This window comes from Mercenaria mercenaria, chromosome 12 (genome assembly GCF_021730395.1).
Source record: "Mercenaria mercenaria strain notata chromosome 12, MADL_Memer_1, whole genome shotgun sequence".
Taxonomy (NCBI): Eukaryota; Metazoa; Mollusca; class Bivalvia; order Venerida; family Veneridae; genus Mercenaria; species Mercenaria mercenaria.
The window spans coordinates 35682627-35707392 of NC_069372.1; the positions used below are offsets into that span (position 1 = coordinate 35682627).

General features: G+C 34.7%; 1 protein-coding gene across 3 annotated transcripts in view; it reads left to right on the forward strand.

Moving 5' to 3' along the window:
- Positions 1 to 24766, forward strand: part of LOC123534448 (universal stress protein in QAH/OAS sulfhydrylase 3'region-like) — a 61141-nt gene that overhangs the window by 13821 nt on the left and 22554 nt on the right. The window contains exon 1 of one of the 3 annotated variants that reach the window (XM_053519637.1): positions 4663 to 4818. The exons of 1 other annotated variant lie outside the window; for it this stretch is intronic. The gene's annotated coding sequence lies outside the window, so the exon portion shown is untranslated. Of the gene's footprint in view, positions 1 to 4662; positions 4819 to 24027; positions 24060 to 24766 lie in introns of those variants that run through there. One more of the 3 variants, XM_053519638.1, reaches the window with a different exon arrangement.

A 24766-nucleotide genomic window follows, 5' to 3' on the forward strand; every position in this document is an offset into this window, starting at 1 on the left:
TGCAGTTCGCAATTCGAAACGCGAACTGCGAACTGCAGACCAGTTTGCAGTTCGCAATTCGAAACACAAACTGCGAACTATAGACCAACTGTGAAATGCGCAAGAAAGTGCTGATCAGACTGCACTTTGAAATTTTTATTGTAATCAGCCGACAAGATTGCAGTTTGCAATTCGGAACGCAAACTGCGGACCAGTTTGCAGTTCGCAGTTGGAAACGCGAAATGCGAACTGCAGACTAATTATGAAATGCATTCTTGCCCGCAATGCGGTGGACAGTGCTGATCAGACTGCTCTTTGAAATTTGATTCGTAAATTGTAGCCCAGTTTACAGTTCGCAATACGAATCCCGAACTGCAGAGCAGTTTGCAGTTCGAATTCGAAACGCGAACTGCAGACCAGTTTGCAGTTCGCAATTCGAATCGCGAACTGCGAACTGCGAACTGCAGACCAGATTGCAGTTCGCAATTCGAAACGCGAACTGCGAACTGCAGACCAGTTTGCAGATCGCAATAAGAAACACAAACTGCGAACTATAGACCAACTGTGAAATGCATTCTTGTCTGCAATGCGCAAGAAAGTGCTAATCAGACTGCACTTTGAAATTTTTATTGTAATCAGCAGACAAGATTGCAGTTTGCAATTTGGAACGCGAACTGCGGACCAGTTTGCAGATCGCAGTTTGAAACGCGAAATGCGAACTGCAGACTAATTATGAAAAGCATTCTTGTCCGCAATGCGCTGGACAGTGCGGATCAGACTGCACTTTGAAATTTGAATCGTAAATTGTGTCCCAGTTTACAGTTCGAAATACGAATCCCGAACTGCAGACCAGTTTGCAGTTCGCAATTCGAATCGCGAACTGCAGACCAGTTTGCAGTTCGCAATTCAGATCGCGAACTGCGAACTGCGAACTGCAGACCAGTTTGCAGTTCGCAATTCGAAACGCGAACTGCGAACTGCGAACTACAGACCAGTTTGCAGTTCACAACTGGAAACACAAACTGCGAACTATAGACCAACTGTGAAATGCATTCTTGTCTGCAATGCGCAAGAAAGTGCTAATCTGATTGCACTTTGAAATTTTTATTGTAATCAGCAGACAAGATTGCAGTTTGCAATTCGGAACGCGAACCGCGGACCAGTTCGCAGTTGGAAACGCGAAATGAGAACTGCAGACTAATTATTAAATGCATTCTGGTCCGCAATGCGCTGGACAGTGCTGATCAGACTGCACTTTGAAATTTGAATCGTAAACTGCAGACTAGTTTGCAGTTCGCAACACGAATCGCGAACTGCAGACCAGTTTGCAGTTCGCAATTCGAAACGCGAACTGCAGACCAACCGTGAAATGCATTCTTGTCTGCAATGCGCAGGACAGTGTAGATCAGACTGCACGTTGACATTTGAATCGTAAAGTGCAGACCAGTTTACAGTTCGCAATTCGAATCGCGAACTGCAGACCAGTTTGCAGTTCGCAATTCGAATCGCGAACTGCGAACTGCAGACCAGTTTGCAGTTCACAATTGGAAACACAAACTGCGAACTATAGACCAACTGTGAAATGCATTCTTGTCTGCAATGCGCAAGAAAGTGCTAATCTGACTGCACTTTGAAATTTTTATTGTAATCAGCAGACAAGATTGCAGTTTGCAATTCGGAACGCGAACCGCGGACCAGTTCGCAGTTGGAAACGCGAAATGCGAACTGCAGACTAATTATTAAATGCATTCTGGTCCGCAATGCGCTGGACAGTGCTGATCAGACTGCACTTTGAAATTTGAATCGTAAACTGCAGATTAGTTTGAAGTTCGCAACACGAATCGCGAACTCCAGACCAGTTTGCAGTTCGCAATTCGAAACGCGAACTGCAGACCAACTGTGAAATGCATTTTTGTCTGCAATGCGCAGGACAGTGTAGATCAGACTGCACGTTGACATTTGAATCGTAAAGTGCAGACCAGTTTACAGTTCGCAATTCGAATCGCGAACTGCAGACCAGTTTGCAGTTCGCAATTCGAATCGCGAACTGCGAACTGCGAACTGCAGACCAGTTTGCAGTTCGCAATTCGAAACGCGAACTGCGAACTGCGAACTGCAGACCAACTTAACTGATATGTAAAAATGTTAATGACGAAGTTCCACAATATGCTTTTATATAACCTATCAAAGACCGTCTTACAAATTTAAAGTAAACCAAATGAAAGCGCTCTTCTCCCGATAAGCAACCACAACCAATCCCAAAACTATCGTAAAAGAAATGTGGTAAAATTATGTTCATTACCTTTAACATCCATATAAAATGATCGACCATCTTTCATATTATTCTGAAATTCAATGAAATAAGAACAAACCACGAAATACACAGAAAACAGAAGTTCACTTACTGTTTATTTGTTTAGCACGTGTAACTGTGTAATATTTCAAATGGCATATGGTCAAGCTCATTTCGAGCATATAAGCAACGACAGACATGGTTTAATGTTCGGCTTATGATTTTTCAATCTAACTCTGTAGGTGTATTTACATATTCTAGCAAAACTGATACTCGTCGCGGAAGTTTCTTCCAACAAATTACCAGTTAATCATAAACTGAACATGATTCGTGATTGCTAATTACCGAACATTATAACAAGCTTTGGTCTTCAGTAACGCTATGATAAGCACACAACAGTCTTATCATCATCTCATAGGGCACGAAACTGATCATTTAATCAATCAATTTTGCATACCGTATTTGTTTGTCGGAGTGATCAATTTACATTGAGAAGTAACAGCTGTATTTTTTCGCAGCAGGAAGCATTTACTTAAAATACATTTGCAATGTTTGCTATAGCCTTAGCCCAAGGCTGGGATACTTGTCTTATACGATATAACAATTATAATGTCCTGTTAAACATCGTCCTGTTCCATGAATATCCAGTGGAATCGATGTGGCCGTTAAAGGTATATATATATAGCAAAAAGAACACGCATACTTCTTTAGACAAGGCGATTAAAAACTTGGCAAGGTACAGGTTAATCTTAGCAACACGAAATGTATCTGAAGAACTCTGTTTCATATGGATAAACTAACAGGATTTTACAGAAAATTTATGCGTGTGCCGTATTGACATTAACCTGTCAATTTGCGGGCAGGGAATTCTTCAGGTTGTATGCCTTTGAAGTAAGTTTGTCAGGAAAATAAAACATAGGTTCGTTACAATTTGTCAGTATATGCGATCTGTTTGCATAGTGGGTCATGGGTCAAGGACTTAAGCTACGAGCATTGTGCTTATAACATACTATTATATTGTGTAGGTATTTGCTTCTCCTAAACAATATCGTGATTTACTACTGAATTTATAAACAAAGATTTAATAAACAAATAACATGTAGTTGCAGCAAACATCTGCAGGCGAAGAGAGAAAATTATTCCTAGAAATAAACAATCACTGACAGAAGTGCCACGTATTATCATTCTCGTAAATGTTAGGGCAAGCAATGCTAATTGTACTACCTTGGTAAATTACTTTTTTAACACAATGACTAGGAAAACTCATTTGTTTTCAATTGATCTTTTGAAGCAAGCAAATTCAAAATTAATTGAATTAGTTTTGAAAACGAAAAACCTGTACGGTATGCTGCATGTCTCAGGTGTTATACTGAAGCAAATTCAAACGACGTAGAAAATTAAATGCATACAACATACTTTAATGGAAATGAACATACCAATAAAACCGGCGCCAGATACATATATTAACTTTATATATAGTCAAGCTTGTTTGAGCACTAAACCAATATGTTATGTTCTATGTATAGCTTGTACAGTGTTGCTTTTTGTTTGCTTATGTAACGCGGCCATAGCAAATTTGATTTTAATCGGTTAACTGTTGTGTGTATTTACGTACCGAGTCATGTTCTATGGATATGTAGTATAAGAATGTAGAGAGTACTTTTCCTGGAAATATTTGACCTATATTATCGGGAACAAATTTTTGCGCGGTACTGCTGTCATGTTATATAAAGGTTACATCTTACATGACTCCTTATATAAATCAGAGGTTCAAAGTCTGTTCTGTTGTCCTGTCTAAAGTTCACGCTAGTTTTTGCCTGGACCAAATCTTGAAGACAGAAATTTATTTAATGTCATATAATAAAACGCTTATTGAATGAATTACTGGCCAATGCTCATATACTAGTAAATGATGATAAAAAGACATAACAAATTTATATGTATGATTATTTTCCTTAGAAAACGCAACGCCATACCCCAAGCAAACCTAATTTCAATTTAATTATTGATATATGTTTTATTTCTATGTGTTAGTAACAATAAAAAGTAATTGAACTGCTACTTAAGTGAGCAAATGAAAATTGTGTGGCCGGCTACGAGAGCTATGAGATGTTTAAATATCCTAGGTGTTGAAGCCTGTACCCGTACGCAAGGTTTTTCATAAGTGAACCATAACAAAGGGTCATGAGTGCCTGAAAACAAAATGAAAGTAGCATAAATAATTTACATTACAAATCGCAAGCGAAAAGCGATGCTACATATTCTCTGTAATGACTGTTGAACATATACCTACTTTAATTAAAAAATGGATAACCTATGAACAGACAAGCATTTTCAGATCAGTGCCTAATTACTAACTGTTATAGAGCCAATACCACCTTCACCACACAGTAGCGAGATTATGCAGGGGAAAGTGTTTCTGATACTCATATTTTGCTCTAGTATAAATGTTTTGCTGTGAGATGCGGACCTGATTATTTGTTCAATGAAATAAGTAATATCACATTATACTGGTTTTATGGGTATTGTTCAGCTTGTAAAGGAAGGTAATAAATATAAAGAAATCATTGATGCTTGTAGTTAAAGTTATGAGTCTTCGAATTTCTAAAAACGTGCTTTATTTACTTATAATTATGTATGAATATGTTGCAGCATGTCAGAAAATAAAGGCTTCTCTTCATTCAAGTATTAGGATTGTTCTACAAAACACGCACGCGCATTGAAATCTGAAACTCAATTTAGGCATAAATGTATATCTTAAACAGGGACGTACTACCAAATCTTTCAAAATAGATATGTTGTAGATTAAGTATACAGTTATTTTTTTATTACTTAATCATTTATGTTTTGTTAGATTCTGCAAAATACGTTAAATGCATTGTATGACTTGTATATTTTTTACGCTGTGTTAATAATAAATATGCAGGTACATTACAAACGATTAGAACGAAACTGTACATGTGTCATGCTATTATAAGTATATTGATACCTTTTTTTTGCTTTACAAAAAACTGACCAGCCTATCTATATGACATTGAAATATGTTTTTCGAACAGCATTTCCAAGCTGCCAATTAGATAGTGAGTTTAATTTAAAAGTCTCGTCTATAAGAATAGTTGTATTAAGCCAGCAGTTATCTTACTTTAAAAAAAATGATTAGAATTGAACAATATCTGGACATATCATTATAATAACTACGTCATAGCATTTATGTAAACGTAAAAGCAATCTGTCCGTGAGTCTATAAAAGTACTATGTGTTAAGTTTGAAATTGTACAGGACATACGTTATTTTAATGGCCATTGAACATGATATCAAGAATTAGAGTAATTGTAGCTCTACAAACACAGTAAGTTTACATATTTTGTCAAGCTAAAATCATTTGATGAGAGATGAGCATGGGATATCTTTAACAAGAACAAAACTTCTAACAATAAATAATGAATAAGGAACACAATTTTAAACACAATTTCTTTTTGAAATATTTCTAAAGCTGATTTCTAGCGGAAAGCTTCACAATGCATCAACGTAAATAATTGATGTCCAACTCGAGTATCAGGAATTTTAGGGACGGCAACACCTGCTGCGGCCTATTGTGCAAAAATCATTAACAAGGAGTAATGACTGAATCTTTGTAATAAAGCAGCCAGTGATAACTACATGTAATAACATAACATTGTAAACTTGCTAAACGTTAGCGATGCTACTTGTAAACAAAATCAAATGATGGTGATATTTCACGTGAAATATTTTGAAAAAAAAGCCGACATGATTTGAAAGAAAGTAGACATTTTTCTGCTAAAACGAAAGTCAGTGACTGACCTGCTTATGTAGTAACCGCTCAAGTAATTACAAAGCATATTAAGTGATATTAATTAATTCATATTGCTAAACGCTATTTGTAAAGCACGCTTTTCGTGTATATACATATAACACGCATAAAAGTATTTTACAGCGGATTTTCTTCATTTAAGAGTTAATATGGAAACTATTCCTGATGTCTGTTGTGTTATAATTTTAAGTCTAATATTTGTACATTAGTTTTACATTCAGACATACTGCCCGTCTTAGGAGCCCCTAATGCATTTCTTAAGTTCTTTATACACAGCGGTGTTGGTTCTCTTGTTCGAGAAGTAGCACTATTATGTTTCACATGCACACCAAATTGCAAGTGATTAGCTGAGTGCAGTAATAGGAATTCATCATTTTAATTATTTAATTATTTAATTATATGAAGATCGCAACTGACTTGCTGCCTTTTTCAGACGCCTTCCCATTTTCGTTACACAAGGTTTGCATGCATTAACATTGTATATTATGAAATAATTTTCTCATTATCTTCGCAGTACCTCATGGTATGACTAATTTTACTAATGGTCATTTTGGACAATCCTTTTCATCATTCAAACGATTCTATACAAAGGGTTATTGATAAGATTGCCATTCGGGTGCTCATTTTATTACTTTTATTGTAGTCTACTTTTGTTGTTTTAGTAATTGCTGACCACTTCAAACAATCATCTTTGATTGAGAAGAATTTTCTTAAGGGCAGTCATGGGACATTTTGTTATTAGGTTAATTATCTGTGTTTGTCAAAATTTTATTCCTGGGAGTTTCCAGTATATTGCTCATGTAGAGGTCCATTATGCTTCGGTCATAGAAAGATAAAAAGACAAAAAAAAGAATTGAACAGACCATCAAAGGGCTCGCCATTCTCCCTTATCAGTTCGTTTGGTTACTTAAAAAGGTTTCAGTGTCCTGCCGCGTACCAACTCGAAAAGCTGTATACATAACAACGTTTCAAATTGGGCATTCATATTTCAGTTTGTATTTTATGCTAGAAATTGACAAAGAAAATATCTAACTTTGAAAGAAATTGTTATAAGAAAATTTATTATTCCTGTTAGTCATGGAAAATCCTCCTATCCCCCTTACAATAAACAAATATATATCGTATCTCGTAATGCAAACAATAAAGTATTAATTTCATGTTTTGAGTAGTAAAAAATAACTTTTACCACATAACATACGAAATTGAACAAATATCTTCACTTAAGATAATCAACGTGACTTAAGAAACATTACTGTGACCTTATAGAATTTTTGAATTGCGTCTTTCTTTTTTGTTAATTAAAAATGATAATCGGATATGTTTATAGGAATGTTTTGCTCAATTGTAATACTAACGAGTGTGTAAAACAAATAATAGAGAATTTATATCCGTATCCATATATATTCATACTATCTGAGGATGTTTACGTAGTACTGAAAATACATTTTTACATAGAGGATATTACATGACGAGTTGAATAGAATAATAAAATGCGAGGCTCTGCCGAGCATTTTATCAATTTTATTCAACGAGTTTTATAAATCCAGTGTGGAAAGTCACAAATGTAATATTCTGTTTATCACTGCCGAAACATCAAACATTCTACTTTCTTTATTTATTTTAATCAACTCAAGTTGACCAAAGTCTACTATACCCTAAACGACGCCGACGTCAAAGCTTTATTTCACTAGTGTATTACCATATTTATGTAATGACTTTATTTCACTACCGCGACGTGAAACATGTGATAATACTACATACATTGTAGCTAACAGGTAACAATGTTAGCATATTAGCTGAACAATCTTTATGAAAGTAAGTTTAGGCTATATATCATGTAATAAACATCCTTTCAACAAACAATATCAATAGTCGCCCTTAAATTTCGCTTGATGTAAAAGGGTGAACAAGAAAAAAGTTATACTACCTCGCTTACGCCGTGTTTTTGATTGATTCGAGTCATCGAATTCATAATTATTTCGGTATTTTCAAATATAAAATGATAGTGTTACTTTTATATGACAATTTTCATACAACACCCATGGACTTGCGGCTTTCAAAACATTGTAAAGTTATATTTTGCGGCCATTGCCAGTTTGTTTTTATTAGAAAAAATGTTATATATTAAACAAGTTATAAACAATAAATATATTTTTTTCAAATAATTTTGCAATGCAGACAAGATTGCTATCATTCACCAGCCATTCATATTATTTTGAAACAAGGGTATTCTTATTTTTCTTACAATTGTTTAAGCACCACGTTGGTTTCTACCACTGGTTTTTTAAAGACGATGCCAAGTGTGGTCCTTAAACGAAAGCCTTGTACAGCGTTTCCATCAAACAAAATTAAACATTCAGAAATACTATTCCAATTAACGAACTTTGTAAAACGATTTTAATTCGGCAAATCAGCGAGGTCACGGCGACAATTGCCGCAGCCTTTCGGTAAATGCGTTTTCGTTTATGCATATGTAATGATAAGATAACAAAGTATTTGTTTCAGGTTCATATCTGATAACTGACCACGGAGTCATTTTCTGGCCCATTCAGGTTTGCTTGTTAAAACATGTAAAAACGCGTACGCGTCGATTATAATGCTTGGATACCTATTACGTAACGCGCACCTTGCATGCTGGATGAAAACCAAACAATCCGAGTGACATTTCAAGACCGTGGCCGCGTCCCCTAGTATATATTTGCAATCCTTGTGCAAGTTAAAACACAACCAAATAACAGGAATGTTCTCTTGGAACGCAAGTAACTTCAAGACAGTTATCAATTAAATCAAGGTCAACACTTGTTTGTTCTTTGCTGTCTATTTAGAATTTTATGTGTATGTATGTTTTAACATATATACATGCACTGCTACAGGGTTTTGTTTTTGGATTCTGTCTTCTTTGAACATAGTATTATTTCATCACGGGCGGGCATCTGGATACTACAGTCCCCAGATATTCAGTAAGCCAGCTGGTTAGTTTTCTCACATGAGAAATGGAACGCCCCGAACGAGGCTCGAACCCACATTGGTTAGGGGCAAGTGATTCCAAGTCAGCGACCGTAACCACTCGGCCACAGAAGCCCCGTAAATTTTAAAGATATTTTATATGGTATAGGAAAACGGTTTGGAAAAGAGGTCTTCCTGATATTACATGTACGTTAAATATTTGAACACGACACGTATAGTAAATCACTTTCTTTTATTGACAATGATGCTATCGTAATAGGTCGATTAATTAACTCAGCTTTTTAAACATTTATTTTGTGTTTCTAATTGAATTGAGTGATATCAAAACAAACAGCGAATTGTTGGTAATGCTCATGTAAACAGATCAGTATTGACATTTAAAATAATAAACTGTAAACGGACCGCAATATCTGAGAGACATTTTTACCTTTATTACTACTTTTACAGTTACATGTAGTTTTCCGCAAATTACTCTTACCGAGTCAACAGGTTGTTTCAGTGAAATATCCAAATATTAGAATTAAATGTACTGGTATTTTCACAGTGAAAAATATAGATATATATTAGAGGAACAAAGACGAATATCAAAGAGGGAATGCCACGTACCAAAAACGCAGCCTCCCCAAAACGAAACCCATAGCACGTCTGCGTGCACACCACATACACGTACAAGTTCGAAAACATGCAAAACGTTTGACCTTTGAAATGGCCGGACAATATAATTTTCACTACATATATTGATTGCATCCCGTATTTTCGAAATATATAAATTATTTAAATCCCGTATTTCCAGCATATACGGGAAATATACGGAGTTGTATACAAAGAATATACGGGAAATATGTCCCGTATTTTCAAAATATACAAATTATTTAAATCCCGTATTTCTGGCATATACGGGAATAATACGGAGTTGTATACCAAGCATATACGGGACATATACCTCCCGTATTTTCGAAATATACAAATTATTTTAATACCGTATTTCCGGCACATACGGGAAATATACGGAGTTGTATACGAAGAATATACGGGAAAATTAATCCCTGTATTTTCGAAATATACAAACTATTCATATCCCGTATTTCCAGAATATACGGGAAATATACGGGGTTGTATATGAAACATATACGGGAAATATACGTCCCGTATTTTCGTAATATACGGATTTATGTATTCCCGTACACCAGACATATACGGGAATATACGGTGTTGTATACGATCAGAATAACCCGTTTTAGAATTTCCCGTATTTCAATAATATACGGGGTATCGTATACTAAGAATTCCGTATTTCGTAGTATACAGAAATCCGTATTTTATTAGTATACGGACTTTTAAATATACAAGCCCCGTACACACCTGTATTTTAGTTCTCCCGTATTTATTCTCGTATATGGGTAATATACGGGATTCCGTACACTCCCGTGTATTAACTATTTTTTCGCAGTGTTAATGGCTGTCATATTTAACTTGGCAACGTTTAGAGAATGTTTCAAAAGATATATGGTCAAGATCTGGTACAAACTATCAAGCTTGAATGAAGCATAGACAGGAATTGTTTACTTTCGGATTATGTTATCTTTGTAGTCAAAATATGCATTAAAATATAACTAATACCTAAATAGTCAAAATTACATGTAACTACTGTTTGGTACACCTTTTTTTCTGTAAGAAGATTTTTACAAGATTTCTCTAACACCATTGATGATTTACATCATTCTAAAGAAATTTAAAGGTATTCATAGCTTTGGGTATTGTATAATCACCCCTTGGATATGGTGCCTGCTTTTTAACTTTGTCTTTTGGCAGTTTCTGTGATATGCAGGCTTCATAACTTCAGATCCCATTTCTAAATTCCAGTTTTAGCATTTGAAGGTTCCATGTGCACCGCCGTATGAACACGTCTGAGGATAATTGTTTTTGTACTTGTAGCATGTGTAATGTTGAGTTCTGCTAGAGGGCGTGGACGATAGCATGCATTTCCACTACCGTCCATGAACAGGCTCAATCAAACCGAGCCTGCAACATTTTCATTTTTGTCGTGCTGGGCGACCTGTGGAGTTTCAACTTTTTCTATTTTAATTTTCAAAATACATGTACCTTGATTAGTTTTGAATTATTAGCCAAAACACAGTTTTAATGAGATTTCCCAATTGTAAATTTCCATGATTTCTGACATCAAAGGATTCAAAAAAAGATATAATCAATTTCGACATTAATTTTATACTATTCCTGCCTGTCTTAAGCAATTATATGATAAGGACAAAGCAGGTTGGGCGGAAATTGAAGATTGTTTTATGTAAAAAAAGATTTTCCTACAATCATTTTCCAAGTCAGTAATTATTTGAATTTTGTAAGCGGCCATACTGTATTGAAAACATTAAAGATGAAATGAATTGCAATGAGTTGGCATTCAAAGTTAGTAGTATATACTATTATACTCGTATATGTCACGGTATAGAACTTGAATATTAAAACGGGGAGAAAATGTGTAGGCGGCCGGATAACTCAGTCGGTAGAGCATCGGAACGGTATTCTGAGGCCCCGGGTTCGAGCCCCGGTTTGTCTGCACATTTTTCTCACCCTGTGACATTTGGCGCCCAACATGGGGCCGTGACGGCATTACACTGGTTAGTCTCCGACGCCTGTAATTGCTTATATATAAAGTACCCGCTGAAATTCGAGGACGAAGTTCAAAATGGTGGGGAAATATGTCACGGTATAGAACTTGAATATTAAAACGGGGAGAAAATGTGTAGGCGGCCGGATAGCTCAGCCGGTAGAGCATCGGAACGGTATTCTGAGGCCCCGGGTTCGAGTCCCGGTTTGGCTGCACATTTTTCTCACCCTGTGACATTTGGCGCCCAACATGGGGCCGTGACGGCATTACACTGGTAAGTCTCCGACGCCTGTAAGTGCTTATATATAAAGTACCCGCTGAAATTCGAGGACGAAGTTCAAAATGGTGGGGAAATATGTCACGGTATAGAACTTGAATATTAAAACGGGGAGAAAATGTGTAGGCGGCCGGATAGCTCAGCCGGTAGAGCATCGGAACGGTATTCTGAGGCCCCGGGTTCGAGTCCCTGTTTGTCTGCACATTTTTCTCACCCTGTGACATTTGGCGCCCAACATGGGGCCGTGACGGCATTACACTGGTAAGTCTCCGACGCCTGTAAGTGCTTATATATAAAGTACCCGCTGAAATTCGAGGACGAAGTTCAAAATGGTGGGGAAATATGTCACGGTATAGAACTTGAATATTAAAACGGGGAGAAAATGTGTAGGCGGCCGGATAGCTCAGCCGGTAGAGCATCGGAACGGTATTCTGAGGCCCCGGGTTCGAGTCCCTGTTTGGCTGCACATTTTTCTCACCCTGTGACATTTGGCGCCCAACATGGGGCCGTGACGGCATTACACTGGTTAGTCTCCGACGCCTGTAATTGCTTATATATAAAGTACCCGCTGAAATTCGAGGACGAATTTCAAAATGGTGGGGAAATATGTCACGGTATAGAACTTGAATATTAAAACGGGGAGAATATGTGTAGGCGGCCGGGTAGCTCAGTCGGTAGAGCATCGGAACGGTAAATTGCTGCAGCTGCTGACGCTGGATATGCACACATGACATTTTGTTCAATGATATAAATCTGCCAATTCTGCTTGTGCCTCGTTGCTGCTAACCATAGGGCTTGCTACTTGCAAAAAGTTTGTATTTTTTAACGTAAACATTTTCTTCCTTCTTGCTGTGGCGATGTCTTAATGAAAGGCAGCCATATGTACTTTAATGATTTTGTTGAGAACACGTAAAGAGCAACATACTAAAATTATAGTTCAAGGATCCAAAAATAATACTTGAATGGTGTGAAATTTGTCAGACAAGAACAACGGTTTATATGAAAGGTTGTATTGTGTGTTATAACCATTAAAGCAACTAACCCACACATCGTAGTGTCAGATTTTAAAAAAAAAATCAAACTTTTGCTATATTCACCTATATGCTTCGTATTCGATGTTCTAACAATGTATTTTTCATCAAATTCTGTTGAAAATCGTTGTTTTTCTAACAAATTCAAGATTAAAACATTCGTCTACAATTTCTGATAAGGGTTTTCCGGTTTATAAGAAAACGGAATTCCCGTCAGCAAACATCACGTGATTATCAATAGAGCGCAGACGTATATGTATCGCACAATATTGTGACGTTTTGAAATAAAAACAAACAAAACAATAACATAAAATGAAGTCAGTACACTTAGTGCGTTTACGATGCAGTCAGTGATTTCTCGTTGACCTAGAGCGGTTACGGTATTCGTATTATACTTTTTCGTCGTGAGTTCGATTCCCAGACCCGTTAAATTTTGTCTTTAATTTTTTTCTTCAATACAATTCAATGAAGACAAAATGAGTTAGTAAATCTAGTTCTAACATGTTCACTAAAATTATCATATCACAATTGACACGTAATTATGTCTAAATACACTCAACCTTTAATATGATCTAATGTTTTTAAGCTTTCCTGTGATATTTATAAACCTGTACGAGTTAGTTTTATAAGTTTTATAACAATCTAACACTTCACTTTAATAAAAGCATTGCCCGGCCATAATTTTAGGATTGATTGATTTATAGATACTATCAATTTTATACAAAAATAAGAAACAAAACAATAAATTAGAAACCAGAGAAAAACAAACTTACGCAAAGTATGTAATGCAAACTGAGAAAAATTGGGGATCGAACTCCCGACGAAAAGGTATAATACGAATACCGTAACCGCTCGGCCAACGAAGAATCACTGACTAAATCGTAAACTTAGTGTATTGACTTGATTTTATGTTATTGTTTTGTTTGCACTTCTCAACGCCATAATACTGTGCGTTACCTATAGTTCGGTTTTGAGGTGAGCGACGTTTGTGTAAATGGAACGGTCCGTTATTTAGCTAGTGTTATTCAGTACGATAGTGGTTCTTACCTAAATAAGCAAAGTAAATCATGCTGACTTCCCTAATCGGTAGACGAGTATATAAACTGAACCACCAAACTTCATGCGAACTTTTGGTTTGCTGCCCACGTGATGATAGCGTCTAAAAATACTGTCGCGTCTCGTTCTGTATTTATCAATGTTTACAAAATAAAGCGTTGTAACGGTTTATAAAGGTTCATGAGAAAAACTGCAAAAAATCAAATGTTCCCGTAATTCTGGAAACTGGTCAACCATTATGTTTCATGTAAATATATGAAACAGTGGCGGCAGTTTGCCTTTCGGTGATAAATTATTTTAAAAATTACAAATCACAATGTGTGGGTTAGTCGCATTAAACACTGAAAAACACATAAATAAATAAACAGAATGGAGAGGTTTTTCAAGTAAAATTAGTTTCAGTTCCTTTTCACAAGATTTAGTGTGCATTTATTAGTGATACACTTTTCAGTGATTTTTTTTCCAAATACTAACGCAATGTCGAAAACATACCTTAACCATCGTCCTTTTACTGCGGACTTCTTCAAAATAACTTGTTATATACTAAATAGCCAGACGCTTTTAAATGAGCGAATTTAGCAGTGTCCGAGAATGCAGAATATCCTTTTGACAGATAACCAGGGGGTGGTGAGACAATATACATCAGCGTCCGTAAACCGAAACTAAGCACGCCTGGAACAGACACACTAGCATTTCTCACGGATGAGCCTAAAACCTCTTGATGAAATCCACAGTAAGTGGACGAAAACCACAAATATGCTTTCAAACGTAAAAAGTATTAGTATTTGAATTACATATTTAAACATTCATCAAAATTTATGCTTGATGTAAATGTATGAAAATATAAGAGAATGGTTTGGAATGTTTCATATTATTTTACAAGCTAAGCAAACTTGCACAACCATAACTAACCTTGTTACTGGTACGCGAAATACCATGTTAATAAGACACTCATTCATGTTCACATTAAACAAAACTCTAAAACCTAACAGCGAAAGCTCTAATTCTCATTTGTATGGAAACATCGACGATTTCTGTCAGTGTAGATATTAAACTTTTTGCAACCAAAGACTGCTGTGTTATACTCACCTTTATAGTAATGCAAATGAATCTGGTTAAGATTTAATAAATGATTACATATTAATAAATGTATTAGATTTTGACAAGAAACGACTGTAATTGATGGTTGTTTTTTGTTCTTACATCAAAAAAATCTCTATTTTGTCTTTAACAGTATGCCATTAAAAATGATTGATGAAATTAGTTGAAATGATTTGTGTACGTCTGTTCTTCAGTTATACTCATGATTCCACATATGCATACAGTAGCAGTGCCATTATATTTACTCGCATATTATCATAAACCCTTTTATCAATCTTTTAATTAAAAACACAGATTACTCAAAATGAAATGTTTAGTTAGCACATGCAAGTATAACAATTACATGAAATATTATTTCGACATGTTTGCAGATTACATTGTATATGTATTTGTAACCTGTAGAAAACCAGACCTTTGGTTTCATTTTATAGTATAGCTAAAAGATGATTGTGCCTTTATGTAAAACAGGCCTTTGTCAAATAAATGCAATAGTGTCTAAAGAATGTAAATCCATAAAATCAAAAAGAAGTAATGACGTCATTGTTCCTGCATCCTCTTTGAACATCAAAAATCCATATATTTCTCCTTTACAGTAAAATGAAGACGATTTAAAATGACGGATACCACTAGCATTGAAGTAAATTGACTTTGTTTATTCAAAGATTCTGTTTGATACAGATCAACATTTATTTCAATATTACAGTTAGAAATCAGCTTTAAATATACTTACGGGAAATTCCCATGTATTCTACATACTAAACTGTTTGTTTTCAGTTTATTAAGAGAATCGATTATTTCAAAGGAACATAAGCACGATTTTGTGTTTGTTAATTCTGTTTCATAGACTGAAGTGGTTCAAAAAATCAATTTGAACTTTTAATTGCTGGAATAATATCTGCTAAAGCCGCTATATATTCAACTAAGACCTCAACAGGACGTGCTGGAAATGCAGCACTCTAAACGGTCAGTTAGAATTTCAGATTTTATGACAATATTTAGACAAACCATTTGAATACATGTGGCTAATTTTATCCACATATTCAACGTTGTCATTTTACTCAAAATAAACTGCGTTCAAGCTACACATGATACTGCCATCCCCGTGAATGTCTGTCAAAAGGAAACATTTTAGATCAATCTTTAAAATCAAATTTACAAGAAATCCTCATTAACTTTTCTCTGGCGAAAGCAGAAAGCATCATTGGCACCGATGTAAATCGTTAAGTTTTATAGGCACGAAAACTTACAGACATACGTGTCCTACAAATTATGCTGAACGAAACAGCTCATCCGCCATTTGTTATTTTGCAAATATCATACTAAGAATCACTGAACTTTTCGTGACATTTAGCATACGCTTAGTACAATATGCGCTAAAATTAAAAAAAATGTCACCATTGTCAAACAAAGGCATCACATAAATTAATTCATTTTAGACTTCGCCCCATCTTTGATGGTCACAAACATACGCTAAAATGTATATAGAATTTACAAACTGGAGAAAAACGTTATGACGAAAGAAAATGACAAGAAAAACAACTCCGTTGTCTGCCCAGTTGAAACAAAATCCACGTTCTAGTAAATAATCAAAATCTACACCTTTGTATTCTTATAAATTGTAATCATCCTTTTCTGAAAAACAGACTATCTAAAAAGAAAACGGGATGTGGTAGTAAAATGACTAAAATTAAATGACGTGTTAGCTGTTGTATTTAGTATAGGTGTAAGATTGAATTACCTCGGGTTGATTTTATTGGATCATTTATTCCATAAAATTCGGCTACATTTGGATATGCTTCCACTCTAAAAGTGTAAACTAGCACTCACTAAAATGACGTCTGTGTTCAGCCATATTTTGTAGAACTTAGAAGAACTTTTGAGACTGTAAAAATATGTTTAAGAATGTCATACCTTCTATCTACAAGTTCAGACACAGATGATAGCTTTGAAACTGAAAGTAAACTCTGTTCATATTTGCTTAGCTATAAGCTATGTTATATCAGACAAAAAAGGCAGGCCATTGACACTATTTGTTGCCAGTACTTCAGTCGGTTACGTTAATAACCGACATCTTCAACGTCACAAGCCGGGGAGTATGAATTCAACTAGACATTCGTTTCATAAATATCCAAGTCATTGACACTATTTGTTGCTAGTATCTCAGTTGGTATAAACGTAAATATTCTCTGATAATAACTAACAGCTTTAACATCGTAATTCGGAGAGGATGAACTCCATTACACATACATTTCACAAATATCCAACTCGAAACTTACTGCCCATGTCTTAAACCTTACCTGGAGAATTTTTCTGAAACCTGGCATACTTTTAGACAATTGCTTTTAATTTGATAAAGGAAATTCAATAAGATTGGATGTTAATGATCATATATATGTAAATACATGTATTATACGCCCACATCCAATTTAAAAATGAAAAAAACTGAACGTATTGCAATTTGTAACTTGTTTTGCCCCTATACTCGACTCGCAGGGGATCTGACTCACGGCTTCTGGTTTGATATACCTGAGTATACTGGAATAACTTAATATTCTCGATATGTTGCGTGTTTGCATAATGCTAACACATTTAGTGATACATGTATAACATTTGGAGATTTCCATGCTTTCTCTTAATGCGAATTGAAATTCAAAGTGATCGAATAGTATAAGATCTTATATGTCACGGAAGAGCGTGCTTACAGTCGTCAATGTATAATGTATCATGATTCATTTATTGGAGAAGGAAAGTGCATACTTATAAGGACGTCAAGGCGCTTGTATAATGTATTTGCAGATCAATAAGAATTATTTCTAGACAATGTTTCATTGACCTTTGGTGGAGACATTCCTAAATATGTAAGGAAAAGATATGAAAGACGATTGTCATGTCACATTGTATCAAGTCAATCTGTTACTGGATGTGAATGTCCCTGTTCGGATACATTTACAAAGCATTACTTAACGTCAAGTAAAGAAGTTCAACGGCCCGTTTTGATTACATTAAAACAGCACCATTTCTCTTATTATATATGTCTAAAGTTACATGGGTATCAAGGTATTAGATCACTAATAGAGAACCTCCTTTTTGAAGAGTATTCAATTCCTACCATAAACCTACTTTTACTGCAATTCTTAGGGGTGCATAGGTTCAAGCCCTACTGGGACCAAATTTTTTTCCGCTTATTTTCCTTTTTTACTAGTAAGTTTTTACTTCTTTTAAGACTTGTCATTGATTTTTTGTACAAAAGTGGAAAAAGATGAATATTATAAGCGATTTCTTGGTGTTCAAAGTGAATTTACTACTTAAACAGAAGGGGTAGAGTTACACATCTTTAAAAATATTGAGTTACACGCGGTGAAAGTTCTCTATTTTGCTTTCACTCTTAGATTATATATTGTGGAAGAAATTTAGGTAGGTTTTACATCTTCCCTAAGGTTATTTTTAAATGGAGTAAGCAAAATTCAAAACAGAAACACATCATTCGACCTTTTTTTTCAATGTTGAAGCATGAATTCTGTCTCATTATATCCGTTTACTTGAGGCACCATAGAAAAAAATGATATTGACATTTTTATTTTGTGTTTTATAATTGTTTTCCAATAGTTTGATGTTTCTTCTATTGAAATTAATGGTAAAATGAATTTTCTGCAAACGTTTTGGATAGTGGCTATCACTTTGAAATGTGTCTCTACTTGAGCTTGAGGAGTTACCATAAGTTATTCAAAATTTATAAAAAAAAACGGCACGGTACAAGTTGTTTAAAATTTGCAGAATAGTACAAAACACGGTTACCTTTCAGAATATACCAAGCAAAGGCCATTTTGTAAACATTACTATTAGTGACCTAATACCTTAATAACAGACGATAAAATCCTCAGTCAATGCTCTTTTTCTGAAAGTAATTAAACTTTAAGTATTTTTATTTATTTCAAACTCCATTTACTCGAAACCAGAGTTCCGCATCCGATCAAATCCAACACAACATATGTTATTCTATATTTATGTAATTAGTAACAACACAATTTCATGGCGCTTCTTTCGTGAACTTACATCCCTATAACACAACATATGTTATTCTATATTTATGTAATTGGTAACAACACAATTTCATGACGCTTTTTCAGTAATCTTACATCCCTACAACACAACATATGTTATTTTTTTATGTAATGAGGTGACAACACAGTTTCATGACGCTTCTTTAGTAATCTTACATCCCTATAACACAACATATGTTATTTTATATTTATGTAATTAGGTGACAACACAATTTCATGACGCTTCTTTAGTAATCTTACATCCCTATAACACAACATATATTATTTTATATTTATGTAATTGGTGACAACACCGTTTCATGACGCTTCTTTAGTAATCTTACATCCCTATAACACAACATATGTTATTTATATTTATATAATTGGTGACAACACAGTTTCGTATTCTTTAGTAAACTTACATCCATACTATTGACAAATCTTACACCATGACATATTTTTGTAGTATTATAGTGTTTGTAATTGGGAGAATGAACATAGTTTTAGAAGTGACGCTTTGTGAGGGAAAAAGGAAAAAAGGTAGTAAAAATGTTAATGACGAGGTTCCACCAATATGCTCTAAGATAACATATCAAAGACCGTCTTGCAAACTTAGAAAGAGTTTCTTTTTTTCGATAAACAACCACAACTAACCAAAACTATCATACAAAGAAATGACCGTGTTAAAATTATGTTCAATACCAAAAAAATCCATATAAAATGATTGACCATCGTTCATATTATTCTGAAATTCAATTAATTAAGAACAAACCACGAAATACACAGACAAGAGGGTCATGATGACCCTGGATCGCTCACCTGAGTAATATGAGCTACATGTTTCAAATGTCAAACTGATGATAAAATATTAAGAAAGTCTGTAGGTCACATTTCTGGTCAATGAAATTCAGTTTTACGATTTGTGTGCAAAACTGTGTATGTCATCAAAATTTCAAGTGTATCTTAAAAAACGAGAAAGTTGGTCAGTAGGTCAAGGTCACAGTCAAGTGACATCATATTACTTGGGGTCATCAGGTAATTATAATTAAACAGTCTTGGAAATAGGATCAGATGATTTTTTAAGTAGTTTTCCTATTTAACTCACATAATGACTAAGTGACCCCAGGGCGGGGCCTCTTTTAATTCCAGGGGCATAATTTGAACAATTTTGGTAGAGGACTACTAGACAATGCATCATACCAAATATCAAAAGCCTAGGTCGTATGGTTTCAGACAAGAAGATTTTTAAAGCTTACTCCCATATAAGTATATATAAAACTTGGGACCCCCAGGGCGGGGCCTCTTTTCACCCAAGGGGTACAATTTAAACAATTTTGGTTGAGGACCATAAGACAATGCTACAAACCAAATATCAAAGGTCTTAGTGTTATAGTTTCAGAGAAGAAGATTTTTAAACTTTTTTTCCTATATAAGTCTATGTAAAACATGGAACCCCGGGGCGGGGCCATATTTGACCTAGGATAAATTTAAAAACAAGTTTAGTAGAGGACCACATAAGTGAATCATATTACCCATAATTAATAAAGCCTAGGACATGTTGCTTTTATAATAACTAAGTGACCCCAGAGCGGGGCCTCTTTTAACCCCAGGGGCATAATTTGAACAATTGTTGTAGAGGACTACTAGACAATGCATCATACCAAATATCAAAAGCCTAGGTCGTATGGTTTCAAACAAGAAGATTTTTAAAGCTTACTCCTATATAAGTATATATAAAACTTGGGACCCCCAGGGCGGGGCCTCTTTTCACCCAAGGGGTACAATTTAAACAATTTTGGTTGAGGACCATAAGACAATGCTACAAACCAAATATCAAAGGTCTAAGTGTTGTGGTTTCAGAGAAAGATTTTTTTTTTAAAATTTTTTTTCACTATATAAGTCTATGTAAACTTGGGACCCCGGGGCGGGGCCATATTTGACCCTAGGGGGATAATTTGATAAATCTTAGTAGAGGACCACTAGATGATGCTACATACCAAATATCAAAGCCCTAGGCCATGTGGCTTTGTACAAGAAGATTTTCAAAGTTTTCACTATATAAGTCTATATAAACCATGTGACCCCCGGGGCGGGGCCATATTTGACCCTAGGGGGATAATTTGAACAATCTTGGTAGAGGACCACTAAATGATGATACATACCAAATATGAAAGCCCTAGGCCATGTGGTTTTGGACAAGAAGAGTTTTTCCTTTCGGTTGCCATAGCAACCAGAGTTCTGCATGGAATTCAATTCTTTGAACATTTTGAAAGGGGGCTATCCAAGGATCATTCCTGTCAAGTTTGGTATAATTCTGCCCAGTGGTTTTAAAGAAGAAGATTTTTTTTAGAAATTGTTGACGCACACGACAGACGACGGACATCAAGCGGTCACATTAGTTCATCTTGTCACTTCGTGATAGGTGAGCTGAAACAGAAGTTCACTTACTGTTTATTTGTTTAGCACATGTAACTGATCAAGCATATAGAACGTTAAGCAACGACAGACATGGTTCAATGTTTCAATCTATCTCTGGATGTATTTACATATGCTGGCAAAACTGATACTTGTCGTGGAAGTTCCTTCCAACAAATAACCAGTTAATCATGACTGCCAAAACTGAACATGGTTCGTGATTGCTAATTACCAACTTGCTATAACAAGCTTTGGTCTTCAGTAATGCTATGATAAGCATACAACAGCCCTAATCATCTCTAGGGCATGAAACTGAGCATTTATTCAATCAATTTTGCATACCGTATTTGTTTGTCGGAGTGAGCAATTTATCTTGAGAAGTAACAGCTGTATTGTTATGCAGCATGAAGCATCTACTTAAAATACATTTGAACATATCTGGACAATGTTTGCTTTAGACTAAGAACAAGGCTGGGATACATCTCGTATACGATATATCAATTATAATGTCCTTTTAAATATCGCCCTGTTCCATGAATATCCAGTGAAATCGATGTTGGCCGTTACAAGTACATATAGCAAAAAGAACACGCATACTTCTTCAGACAAGGCTATCAAAAACTTGCCAAAGTACTGATTAATCTTAGCAACAATTAAGAACTTTATTTTGTATGGATAAACTAAAAGGAATTTACAGACAATTTATGCGTATGCCGTATTGACGTTATCTTGTCTATTTGCGAGCAGGGAACTCTTCAGGTTGTAGGCCTACGAAGTAAGTTTGTTTAGAAAACAAAATCGTCCAACCTATCATAGAAAGGTTCGTTACAATTTGTCAGTATATGCAACCTGTTGGTATAGTGGGTAAGGAAGTAAGCTACGAGCGTTGTGCTTATCACATATTATTATATTGTGTATGTATTTGCTTCTCCTAAACAATGTCGTGATTTACTACTGAATTTATAATCAAAGATTTTATAAACAAATAACATGTAGTTGCAGCAAACATCTGCAGGCAAAATTTAATGATCGTAGAGAGAAAATTATTACAAGAAATAAACAATCACTGATAGAAGTGCCACATATTACCATTCTCGTGAATGTAAGGGCAAACAATGCTAACTGTACTGCTTTGGTAAATTGCTTTTTAACTAAATGATTAGGAAAACTCATTTATTTTCAATTGATCTTTTGAAGCAAGCAAATTCAACATTAATTGAAATAGTTTTGAAAACGAATATTATTAACCTGTGCAATACACTGAATGTCTCAGGTGTTAAACTAAAGTAAATTCAAATGACGTAGAAAATCAAATGCATAAAACATACTTTAACGGAAATGAACAATAAAACCGGTACCAGATACATATTAACATTAGTCCAGCTAAAAGATAAAAAACAATATGTTATGTTCTATGTATAGCTTTGTATAATGCAAATGTTGCTTTGAGTTTGCTTATGTAACGTGGCCATAGCAAATTGATTATATTCGGTTAACTGTTGTGTATATTTACGTACCGAGACGTGTTCTATTGATATGCAATATAAGACTGTAGAGAGTACTTTTCCTGGAAATATTTGACCTATATTACCTGGACCAAAATGTTGCGCGGTACTACTGTCACGTTATATAAAGGTTATTATTACGTTACTCTTCATATAAATCGGCGGTCCAAAGTCTGTTCTATTCTCCTGTCTATAGCTCACGCTAGTTTTTCAAATATTGAAGACAAAAAATTATCTAATGTCATATAATAAAACGCTAATTGAATGACTTACCGGCCAATAATCATATACTAGTAAATAATGATAAAAAGACACAACAAGTTTTTATGTCTGATTATTTTCCTAAATAACGCAACTCCATACCCCAAGGAAACCTAATTTCAATTTAATTTTTGATATATTTATTATTTTTATATATAAGTTATAATAGAAAGTAATCGAACTGCTACTTTAAAAATGAGAAAATGACAATTGTGAGGCCGGCTACAAGTATGTTTAAATATCCTTGGTGTTGAAATCCGTACCCGTACGCAAGCAATCTCAAAACATTCCACTCAAACTATTATAAGTGAACCATAACAAAGAGTCATGAGTGACTGAAAACAAAATGAAAGTAGTATAAATAATCTTTATTACAAATCGTAAGCCAAGAGCAATGATACATATTCTCCGTAATGACTGTTGAACATATGCCTACTTTAATTGAAAGCTAGGTAACCGATGAACAGACAGGCATTTTCAGATCAGTGCCTAATTACTAACTGTTATAGAGCCAATGCCACCTTCACCACACAGTAGCGAGTTTATGCAGAGGAAAGTAGTTTTTCTGATACTCTTATTTTGCTCTAGTACAAATGTTTTGCTGTGAGGTGCGGACATGATCATTTGTTTAATGAAGTATGAAGTATTTTTCTGGATATTGCTCAGCTTGTAAAGGAAGGTAATAAATATTAAGATATCATTGATTCTTGTAGTTAGATTTATGAGTATTCAAATTTCTAAAAAGATGCTTTTTTAAAAATTAGTTACTTATAATTATATATGAATATTTTGCAGCTCGTCAGAAAATAAAGGTTTCTCTTCATTCAAATATTAAGAATGGTCTACAAAACACGTACGCGTATTGAGATCTGAAACTCAATTTAGGCATGAATGTATATCATAAACAGGGACGTACTACCAAATATTTGAAAATAGATATGTTGTAGATATAAGTATACAGTTAATCTTTTATTACTTAATCATTTATGTTTTGTTATTGTGTACATTTTTAAGCTGTGAATATACAGGTAGATTACAAACGAATAGGACGAAATTGCATTATGCTATTCTGAGTGTATTGATACACTTTATTGCTTTAGAAAAAAACTGACGAGCCTAATAGTATCCATTGGACATTAGAATATGTTTTTCGAACAGCCAATTAGATAATGAGTTTAATTTAAAAGTCTCGTCTGTATGAATAGTTGTATAGCCAGCAGTTACCTTACTTTAAATAAATGTTTAAAATTGATCAATATCTGGACAGTCATATATTTATTTAAAGATATACATTTGAAAATAAAAACAGCTACTTCATAGCATTTACGTAAACGTAAAATTAAACTGTCCGTGTGTTTATAAATTTTTAAAGTACTATGTATTCAG